This window comes from Oryctolagus cuniculus, chromosome 16 (genome assembly GCF_964237555.1).
Source record: "Oryctolagus cuniculus chromosome 16, mOryCun1.1, whole genome shotgun sequence".
Classification (NCBI taxonomy): domain Eukaryota; kingdom Metazoa; phylum Chordata; class Mammalia; order Lagomorpha; family Leporidae; genus Oryctolagus; species Oryctolagus cuniculus.
In genome coordinates, this window is record NC_091447.1 from 17,930,141 (window position 1) to 17,940,575 (window position 10,435).

Consider the following 10,435-nt stretch of genomic DNA (forward strand, 5'->3'; position numbering starts at 1 on the left):
TGGTCCCTAAAAGTAATTCCTCATTGAAGTGAAAATTGGGTACTTAGAATCTAGCTCTCTGATGGGACTGGTTCAGAAGTGCAGTCCCATCTGCTGCATGTTGTGTCTCCTGACAGATCCAGCTCTGCTTTCAGCAGCGGAGTCACAGAAGAGAATACAGAACTTCTATTCATAGCAGTTGGTAGCCCTATGTGAAATTTTCTGAAGGACTTTTCTGGAAAGTGTTGTCCTTGTACATTCTCTCAGATACTCTGATTAATTTCTATTGGTACTGTAAACAAACGACTATAATGGCTTCAAACATTCATTGGTGCCTTTACAGTTCAGCATGTCTTATGGAGGCTCCCATGGCAGATTTGGTTTCTTGTCTTCTTTCCATTTATAGGGTCCAACTGCATCCTTTGGCTCCTGGCCCCCTCCATCTTCAGAACTGGCAGTCACTGTAGCATCTTCCATCTCATGTCTACCTTGGATGTGTGGTGGAAAGATGAAGTTATACTGTTCTTAAAAATTCTCCAGTTCCCAAATCATTCATGAAACCTATTTATATCATTACTATCCTGGTCTATAATTCTATAACAAAAAAAAATTGTGGCTGGCGCCGCGGCTCACTAGGCTAATCCTCCGCCTAGCGGCGCCGGCACACCAGGTTCTAGTCCCGGTCGGGGTGCCGGATTCTGTCCCGGTTGCCCCTCTTCCAGGCCAGCTCTCTGCTGTGGCCAGGGAGTGCAGTGGAGGATGGCCCAAGTGCTTGGGCCCTGCACCCCATGGGAGACCAGGAAAAGCACCTGGCTCCTGGCTCCTGCCATCGGATCAGCGCGGTGCTCTGGCCATTGGAGGGTGAACCAATGGCAAAGGAAGACCTTCTCTCTGTCTCTCTCTCTCACTGTCCACTCTGCCTGTCAAAAAAAAAATTGTAAAACCTACCTCATTCATCTGTCCCTCCCACCTCCATCCCAAAGTACAGTTCTGTATCCATTTTCATACTTTATACATTTAAATACTATTTAACAGAAACAAGTAGTTATGTTGGATTTTTTCACTGAAGTCTTGTCCGTCTTACCTGGTGAACACATTAAAATCTACCTATTTCAGCTCTGCCTCTAACCACTGCAGACGTTGCCTGGGTCAGAGTGCCACCTGCTCTGCAGTGTTGAACAGTTTTCTCCTATGCCTCAATTTCCTCATCTATAAAACATTCTTCGGGGGCTGCTGTAATGATGAAACATTACAGCAAGTTTTGAGACATTTAGAACAGTGCCTTGCGTCTGGTAAACGAGATGTGATAGGGCCATAGCAGATTCTTTGGAGACTGCTCAGTTGCTGAATACGAGGGCTGTTAGTAGCTTTTGCTGTTGATGGCAGCGCTACTGTTTATAGTGATACTGAATGATGTAGATGGATTCACCTTGTGCCAGTTTACTCAGATAGCCATTATTATCCTTTATCCTCACTAGAATAATGATTCAACATTGATCTTATCGTTAGCCACTCTGATATTTCTGGAGAACATTTCTTCCCATGGTTAGTGACCCTGCATGTTTCATAGGAAAGATTCTTTTGTACCAAAGATACTGTACAAGTCTTTGGTGTTGTACATTTTCTCGCGATGTTTGTATTCTGTTGTTTTTTAAAAAAGATTTATTTATTTGAAAGAGAGAGAGGTAGGGACAGAGAGAGATATTCCATCTGCTGGTTCACTCCCCAAATGGCCACAACAGCCAGGGCTGGGCCAGGCTGAAGCCAGGAGCCAGGCAGTCCATCCTAGTCTCCCACTTGGGTAGCTGGGACCCAAGTGCTTGGGGCCATCTGCGCCACTTCCCCAGGTGCATTAGCAGGGAGCTAATTGGAAACAGGTGACCACATTGCAGACTCCAGAAATTTTCTCGAGAGGCCTCACATGCTCAGAGAACAGACTATTGTACTATATTAGCAAACTAAATCTTAGATGGAAAAAAAAAATGTAGTTGTCACAGTGCTCTGATTTGTAGCATAGATGATACTAAAATAAATAACGGCAAGTTGCATTTGCAAATTTAGCAGAGTGACTATGTGAGGGTACTTAAAAAAAAAAGTTAATGGAAAATGAAATTACAAGGTAGGTTTATAATGGTGCGGGAAAATTTACAATGCCTACAGGGATCTTAAAGAAGTTACAAAAATACCTATTATGAATAAATGCAGAGGTTTCAAAAAATTTTTACCCCAATATAATCTTTTTATTCCACTTTTTTTTTTTCACAAACTTTTTGAAGTACCCTCATACATCCAGCAAGTGAACAGATAATTCCAGTTAGGAAGGAGGGTTAAGGAAAGGTGGGTTAAGGTACAATGATACCTTAATTTCTGTACCCCTTATTTTCTCCCTATACATTAAATAACACATCATGAGGTTGGCATTGTGGTGCAGCAGGTTAAGCCTCTGCTTGGGAAGCCCACATCCCATATTAGAGTGCCTGGTTCAAGTCCGTGCTTTTCTGCTTCTGATCCAGCTCCCTGTTAATGCATCCTGGGAAAGCAGCAGACAGTGGCCCAAGTACTTGGGCTCCTGACACCCATGGGAAAGACCTGGATAGGGTTCCTGGTTCCTGGCTTCAGCATTGCCAACCATGGCTATTGCAGGCATTTGAGGAGTGCACCCATGTATGGAAGGTCTCTGTTTTCCTGTCACTCTGCCTTGCAAATAAATCTTTAAAAGTAAATAAATATCACCCTCGATTAATCGTTCATATGTGGACTTATTACATATTTTTTTAAGATTTATTTTTATTTATTTGAAAGAGTTACAGAGAAAAGTAGAGGCAGAAAGGTCTTTCATCCGCTGGTTCGCTCTCTAGATGGCCGGAACTGCGCCAATCCACAGCCAAGAGCCAGGAGCTTCTTCCAGGTCTCTCACATGGGTGCAGGGGCCCAAGCACTTGGGCCATCTGCTGCTGCTTTCCCCAGCACATTAGCAGGGAGCTGGATTGAAGTGGAGCAGCTAGGGTTTGAACCGGTGCTTATGTGGGATGCCAGCATTGCAGGCAGCGGCTGAACCTCTTATGCCACACGCCAGCCTCTCCCATGAGCTTCTTGTCTACTCCATCTTGCCTCTTACCTCATGGTATTATAATTGCTAGCTAATTTGCCCATCTTCCCCTGACAAGATCCTAGGTTGCTGGGACTGTTTTTCACAGCTTCACCACAGCTGATTCAGAGTAACCATTTGATGAAACTATGAATGAAAAGTCAGCACACCACACACCTCCAGGAGCTCCTTGAGCCTACAGGCTATTTCCACCTCAATTCACAGCTTCATTCTTTGCAATGTCTTGACCTGCCACTGGCCAAGAAGTCTCACTTCCCCAAACTAGACGCTGCCAACCCCAGACAGATTGCAGTTCATGTATGTATTGACATCTTGTGAAATTCTAAATATTCCTAATATGGTACTTCATCCATATCATACTGTGCTGCTGTATCATAGCAACAGAAGAGGCACTAGTCTGATTATTTATTGATTCCTTATCAATAATTCATAGCCCTTTGCTCCTACATACAGAATCTATTGTTAAGGAAGACTCATCATCTATAAACATGGGAGGGACTCCCAAAAGCCAAGAAAAACAAATCCATTCTTTGATAAAACAAATTGAGAGGATGGATAAACTGAATCTACACTCTTCAACCAGAGGGGTGAGATCTCCATGAACCGTCATTTTCCATGACAGTTCTGGAGCATCTTAGCAGCGTTTGTTTAAAAGATTTATTTATTTGTTTGATTAAAAAATTTATTTATTTGAAAGGCAGGGTGAGAGAGAGAGATGGATCTTCCATTTGCTGGTTCACCCCAAAGTGGCCACAACAGGGCTGTACCAGACCGAAGCCAGTAGCTTCATCCGGGTCTCCCACGTGGGTGCTGGGGCCCAAGCACTTAAGCTGTCTTCCACTGCTTTCCCAGGCGCACTAGCAGGGAGCTGGATCAGAAAGGGAGCAGCTGGGACTCAATCCGGCACCCAGGCACCCATATGTGATGCCCGCACTGCAGGATGTAGCTTTAATCCGCTAAACCACAGCACCAGCCCCCTTGATGGTATTTTAAAACTGATAAATAGTAGAGTTCCAATCACTCATTCCTAGCACTCTTTTTTTTTTTTTTTTCCTTTGCTTAAATTCTGCGGGGGCTGAGGTTGGTCTTTGTGTTGATTCTGGAGGGAGGTTTGCATTGGAATAGGAACGTGTGTGGGAGGACAGACTGAGATGCTGGTGGGGGCGGGGGAGGGGTGTGCCCCCGCAGGCAGTAGCCCTGAACAGGGTCTCCATTAGGCTGATAATTCCTGCTCCGCATCTGCTGGCCTACTTGCGTGCCTGTCCCTGCCAGGCTGGGAGCTCCATTAGAGCTGCACCGAGTTGGTCTCCTGTGTGGCTTTAGTGCCTAGAATAGACCCAGGTAGAGCAGATGCTTGGTAAATATTTGATGAGCAGAAGATTACTGGGGAGATAGTGTCTGCAGTCCATAATTAACCCCATTTCACCCCTTCTTCCTGTCTCCCATGGGTTGAATCAAAGTGGCTTCAGGGTGCACAAAATCATCTCTCCCCAGGGATGATGGCCAAGGCTTTCATAATGGATTATACCCTCAACTCAGCAACCGTGCAGAGCAAGTCTCTCAAATATTTTGATGGCAGATCTTTTTAAAAAAATTTATTTATTTATTTGAAAGAGTCACACAGAGAGGAGAGGTAGAGATAGAGAGATATCTTCCACCTGTTGGTTCACTCCTCAGTTGGCTGCAACAGCCAGAGCTGCACCGATCTGAAGCCAGGAGCTTCTTCCAGGTCTCCCACGCGGGTACAGGGGCCCAAGGACTTGGGCCATCTTGTACTGTTTTCCCAGGCCATAGCAGAGAGCTGGATCAGAAGTGGAGCAGCTGGGACTTGAACTGGTGCCCATATGGGATGGCGGTTCTGCAGGCGGTGGCTTTACCTGCTATGCCACAGCAAGCTGGCAGGTCTTAATAAGAAATAAATTCCACATTAGGAAACAGCATACACCATCACCCATCACACACACCCCCCCAAAAAAAACTAGCTGTAACTAAGGGTTCACTAAACAATACCCTGACACAGTTTCTAGACTTTTAGTCTTTGATGCTTGTTGCTGCTGCTGTTGGGCTTTTGCTGGTCCCAGCCCACCACTGATTCCCAAACAGAGCCTGCAGCAACCCCAGGGCTGCACATTCCCGCCTGCCAGCTCTTAGAGGCCTCTGCCGGCGGCAGGGGCGTGGGAAGAGCCCAAATGCTAGGCATAGAGCTTTGAGTGCAAATTCTAGTTCCAAAAGGGTGAATCATTTATCCCAGTCTCAGTTTCCTGGAAACAGGAGGACTAGCTGCCTTTGAACCTGAGAAAGGAAGTCTATTGTGGTGAGACCAGCCTTCCTCCACAGTGGCCCTGCTGACACTTCGAACCTGGTAGTTCTTGGCTGTAGGAGCTGTCCTGTGTGTTGCAGGGTGTGTAGCAGCACCCCTGGCCTCCACCCACCTCCAGACCTAGCCAGATCTCCCCTGGTGGGCTCCCCTCGTTAAACATCACAGTGCACATAAACTGTTTGCAGCGTTCCCCAGCCACTGCCATTCCTCTGACGTTTCTCGATGTGAACAGACTTCAGTTTGGTCCCTGGGAGAGGACATGCAGGAACAGGGGCCATCTTAAATGAGGGCACGCGCCCCGCGGTGGCACGAAGACTGGCAGGACCTGCGGCAGCCGTGACGTCCTAACAGCATGGATTGCAGGTTACTGAATCCCAGGGGCAGCTGTGGGGAGAGGAGAGGAAGAGGCGGTTTAGACTCTGTTGGAGACAAAGAGGGTACGGCTGCGTGGGCTGGCTGAGGACAGGATGTGGGGAGCTGAGGGGACAGATGGGAGGCCCAGTGGGCGTGCCCTCCTGGATGCTGGGCAATGCAGGGCAATGGCGCTGTCCATAAGAATGGAGAGAGTGGAAAGGGGGCCACAGAGGGAACGCTGAGGGCGGGCAGGCTTTGGAGTGCAGCATGGGGAACCTACACCAGCATCCTGTATCGCAGGCCTGGCCGCTGCAGCCATCTGGGGAGTGAACCAGTGCAATGGAATATCTCTTTCTCTATATGCCTGTGCTTTTCAGATACAGTGAAAATTCATTCATTCATAATATATTTTAAAAAACAAAGGCTTGATTTAAGCTGCTGCTGGCATCCCACATCCAAGTGCTGGTAAAGTCCTGGCTGCTCCACTTATGCTTGGAAAAGCAGCGGAAGATGGCCCAAGTGTGTGGGCCCCCACCACTCATGTGGGAGACCCAGATGGAGTTCCAGCCTCTGCCCTTGTGGCCATTTGGGGAGTGAACCAGCAGATGGGAGATTCTCTCTCTCTCTCTCTGCCTTTCAAATATATCTTTAAACAAAAAAATGAGAAAGGCTAAAGGATAAGCATGGCCAGTGTTCAGAGCAGCATTTCCCTGTAGAAGACAGAACTCCCGAGCTGGGACCCAGCTCACTGTTTCAAAAGCAATCAGAGGTCATCTCTATCTGCACGAAAGCAGAGGAAGGCCTCCCGCGAGGCCTGCAAGGGTGGGTGTATTTCCCTGGGCAAATGCAACGATACGAGAATTCTAGCAACATCTTGGTGAGGAAGAGAGAATGTTCAACCATTAATCCAATAAAACATTGTCATCTATCTACAGTTCTCTAATTGTATGGAGCATTTACCCAGGATTGTATTCCTGCCATCATAGTCAGTGTCCCTTACGGGGCATTTGTGTCCTTGACTGAGAAACAGAATGGCCAGGACCACGTGACACAACGTGCAAACAGAAGTGCTCAGTTTTCCAAGAAATGCTGTCACTTTCATAGAGCATTGGTTGGAAGCACTTTTCATCCACAGATTTTTAAGTAAAATTGCAGTTTGAGGAATAGAGCTTTTATAGTTAGGCAAATTTAAGGCTGAAACCAGGACTGCTTTCTCACAGTCATTCAAATGCCCAAACAGTACATGTGTTTCTCTTCTGAGACATGCTGGGATGTACGAATTTAAGCCCATAGTAAAACAAAGACTCTATAAAAATGTGTCATAATTATTTTAAGATTTATTTATGGGCTGACACTGTGGTGCAGCAGGTTAACACCCTGGCCTGAAGCGCCAGCATCCCATATGGGTGCTGGATCGAGACTCAACTGCTCCACTTCCAATCCAGCTCCCTGCTATGGCCTGGGAAAGCAGTAGAAGATGGCCCAAGTCCTTGGGCCCCTGCACCCACATGGGAGACCCAGAAGAAGCTCCTGGCTCCCAGCTTCGGATCGGCACAGCTCTGGCTGTTGTGGTCAATTGGGGAGTGAACCAACAGATGGAAGATCTCTTTCTCTCTGCATAACTCTGACTCTGTAACTCTGAGTTACAGAGGGGCAAAGGCAGAGAAAAAGAGAGAGAGAGAGAGGGAGAGAGAGAGAGAGAGATCTTCCATCTGCTGGTTCACTCCCCAGATGGCCACAACGACCAGAGCTGCGCGTATCTGAAGCCAGGAGCCAGGAGCTTCTTCTGGATCTCCCACACAGGTGCAGGGGCCCAAGGACTTGGGCCATCCTCTACTGCTTTCCCAGGCCATAGCAGAGAGCTGGATCGGAAGTGCAGCAGCAGGTACTCAAACCGGCGCCCACTTGGGATGCCAGCACTGTGGGTGGCAGCTTTACCTGCTGTGCAGCAGCGCAAGTCTCACATAATTATTATTTTTTTAAAACGTTTATTGGGGCCGGCACTGTGGCACAGTGGGTTAAAGCCCTGGCCTAAAGCGCCGGCATCCCATATGGGCGCTGGTTTGTATCCCAGCTGCTCCCCTTCTGATCCAGATCTCTGCTATGGCCTGTGCCAGAGCCAAGAGCTCCCACATGGGTGCAGGAGCCCAAAGAATTGGCTGTCTTCTGCTGCTTTCCCAGGCCATAGCAGAGAGCTGGATCAGAAGTGGAGCAGCCAGATCTTCAACTGGTGCCCATATTGTAGGCCAGCACTGCAGGTGGCAGCTTAACCTGGAGTCACCCTGTCACCTGTCACACATGGGCAAGGAGTGATGGGGCAGCCTGTGGGAAGAGTCCCCAACCCGCACTGCTCTGACCTCACCCTGACCACCCCCACACTGATGGGTGCCCCCACCCTGAAGCAGCTGCTTCCTGGCCTCAGTGAGTCTCCCCCTACTTAGGGCAGGGGTGCTTGGGATCCACAACCCTAAAGTGGCCCCACATGCACCCTCTGTCCTGCCTGGGGTAGAAGGAGCCCCTCGTGGGTCCAGCGCCTCCCTCTCTGGCCCTCTCCTCACTGACTGGACACAAAGGGCTCCAGCAGGACTTCCTGACTCTGCCGGCCCCTGGGCTCCCTTGGGTGGACTCCCCGGGGGTCTGCAGGGCAGGAAACCCCGGCCTCCTCCTGCTTCTCCGTGGGCGGTGCCACAGGACAGTGGGCAACACAGTGACCCTGGCTATTTTCCCAGGGTCTTCCCCCAGTGAAGTCCAGGCTCCAGGTAGGGGGAGCCATGGGGAGTTGGTGTGAGGACGAGAGGGTGGGCTCTAGCCCAGTGGTGGGAACCTGGCAGTTTTTTCTAAAGACCACTGACCATTAACCAGGCGGCCACCCTGCTGGGTGCCTGGCAGGGGTGACACTAGTAAAGCGGCTCGGCCTGCCGCCACGGGCCCTGGAGCTGCCTGTTGGTTAGATTTTAGGCTGGCCTGCTAAGGCTCACCCCACCGTGCACTCTGGGGCCAGAGTGAAGGATATCAAACCCACAGGTGCAGGATGGCCAGGTCTACCTCAGTTAACAAGGGACGGAGACCTCTGCCCTTCCCACCAGGTCAGGCTGAGAAAACACCTGGGAACTTGCCTTTCCCTGCTGAGCAGCACAGACGTCACCCCAGCCCCTACAGTGCGGCCCCGGCACCCCCAGAGCCTGGCTACCGCCGCTGCTCTCCCTTAGCGCACCAGTGTCCCGAGAGCATTGCCATCTCTGGGCCCTACATCCTGAGCTACCTCTTCGCCATGGGTTAACCCCAAATGACTGCCCAGCTAACTCCTGCTCCTATTATAGCCTGGTGAAGCCAGGAGAACTCCATAAAGGGTGACCTGGGACACAGGCAGGACAAGCAGACAAGGAGGTGCCGGAGTGCCCCAAGGACTCGTGAGTGAGTCCCGTCCCTATCTCTTCTGCGTGTCACCGCAGAACTACCAAGGGCTGAATGACGAGGCCTGCGGCATGAGGAGCTCAGCTCAGTGGTATACCAGGGGCACCAGGAGGCTGAGGAACAGTCAACAACATCAAGGAGCAGAAAAGTCAGTGCGTGATGGGGAGACTCCAGGCTGCTCACTGACCTCAGAGAGCCTGGCCCTGTCCCCAACTCCCTGGGGATCCGGCTGTGGCTCAGCGGCCACGCCACACTGGTCAACCCCTGGATCCTGCAGGACCACCAGGGCCACCCCAGGGCTTCCCCCGGAGTGCACATCAGAGCTGTGACACGGGCACTCGGGTGTCAGCCACCTTCAGCCACACAGAGCAGTCAGCCCCAGGTGCACATGGGCCCCTGAGCCTGGCAGCTCATCTCAGCTTTGGGCTCTACGTGGAACCACTCTCCAGGTGCGGGTGGGTGCAGTTGGCCCTCGGGGCGGGTGGTGGCTCACCCTTGCGCACCTTAGAGAGCAGGGGCGCCCTGTCCCAGGGAGTGATGGGGGCTCCCGCTCCTCAGCTTCCACCTCAGGACAGGGGAGGGCGCCAGCCTTACTGGCAAATGGTCCAGGGACCAGATGGGAGGCTGGGATGTCCTGAGAGGGACAGTGGCCTGTGTGTGGTCAACTTGTGCCAAGGAGGAGGGTGCAGGTCTGAGCCCAGCTCTGTCTCCTCCCAGCTGTGGCACTGGCTGCCCCCAGCCCTGCACTGGGGCAGGAGTGTGTTATGCTGGTGCAACTGTGGACAGTGGGGCACAAGGCGTGGGGGTGCAGGGGAAGCACAAAGCCTTTGGGGGAGACATTGTGTGAGGAGGGGCTCGGTACAGGGGCTTCAGGAAGTGACCTCACGTGACTGGTGATGACCTCACAGTGCTGGGTGCCCCGGCAACCAGCCCCACATTCCAGAGCTGGGCCTGAGCCAGTACACTTGGTGGGGACTCGCTCAGGAAGATGTTCCTCTGCTGTATCCCGCGATGCCGAGGCCCAGGCCCCAGGAACCCCTGCTGTGGGCGCCTTGCCCAGTGGAGGGGACGCTGGACCAGCATTCACCCCCGATGCACCTGGTGCTCCTACCAGAGCAAGGCCAGGGTGAGCCTGGCAGCCAGGGCAGGGCTCTGTGGGATCTGCCACTCCCCAGGCCCCCCTGGGGAGCCCACAGTCCCCTAGGAGTTGGGGAAGAATCAAGGGGCCACTTCACCCGCCTGGGGAGGAGGTGGGGTTT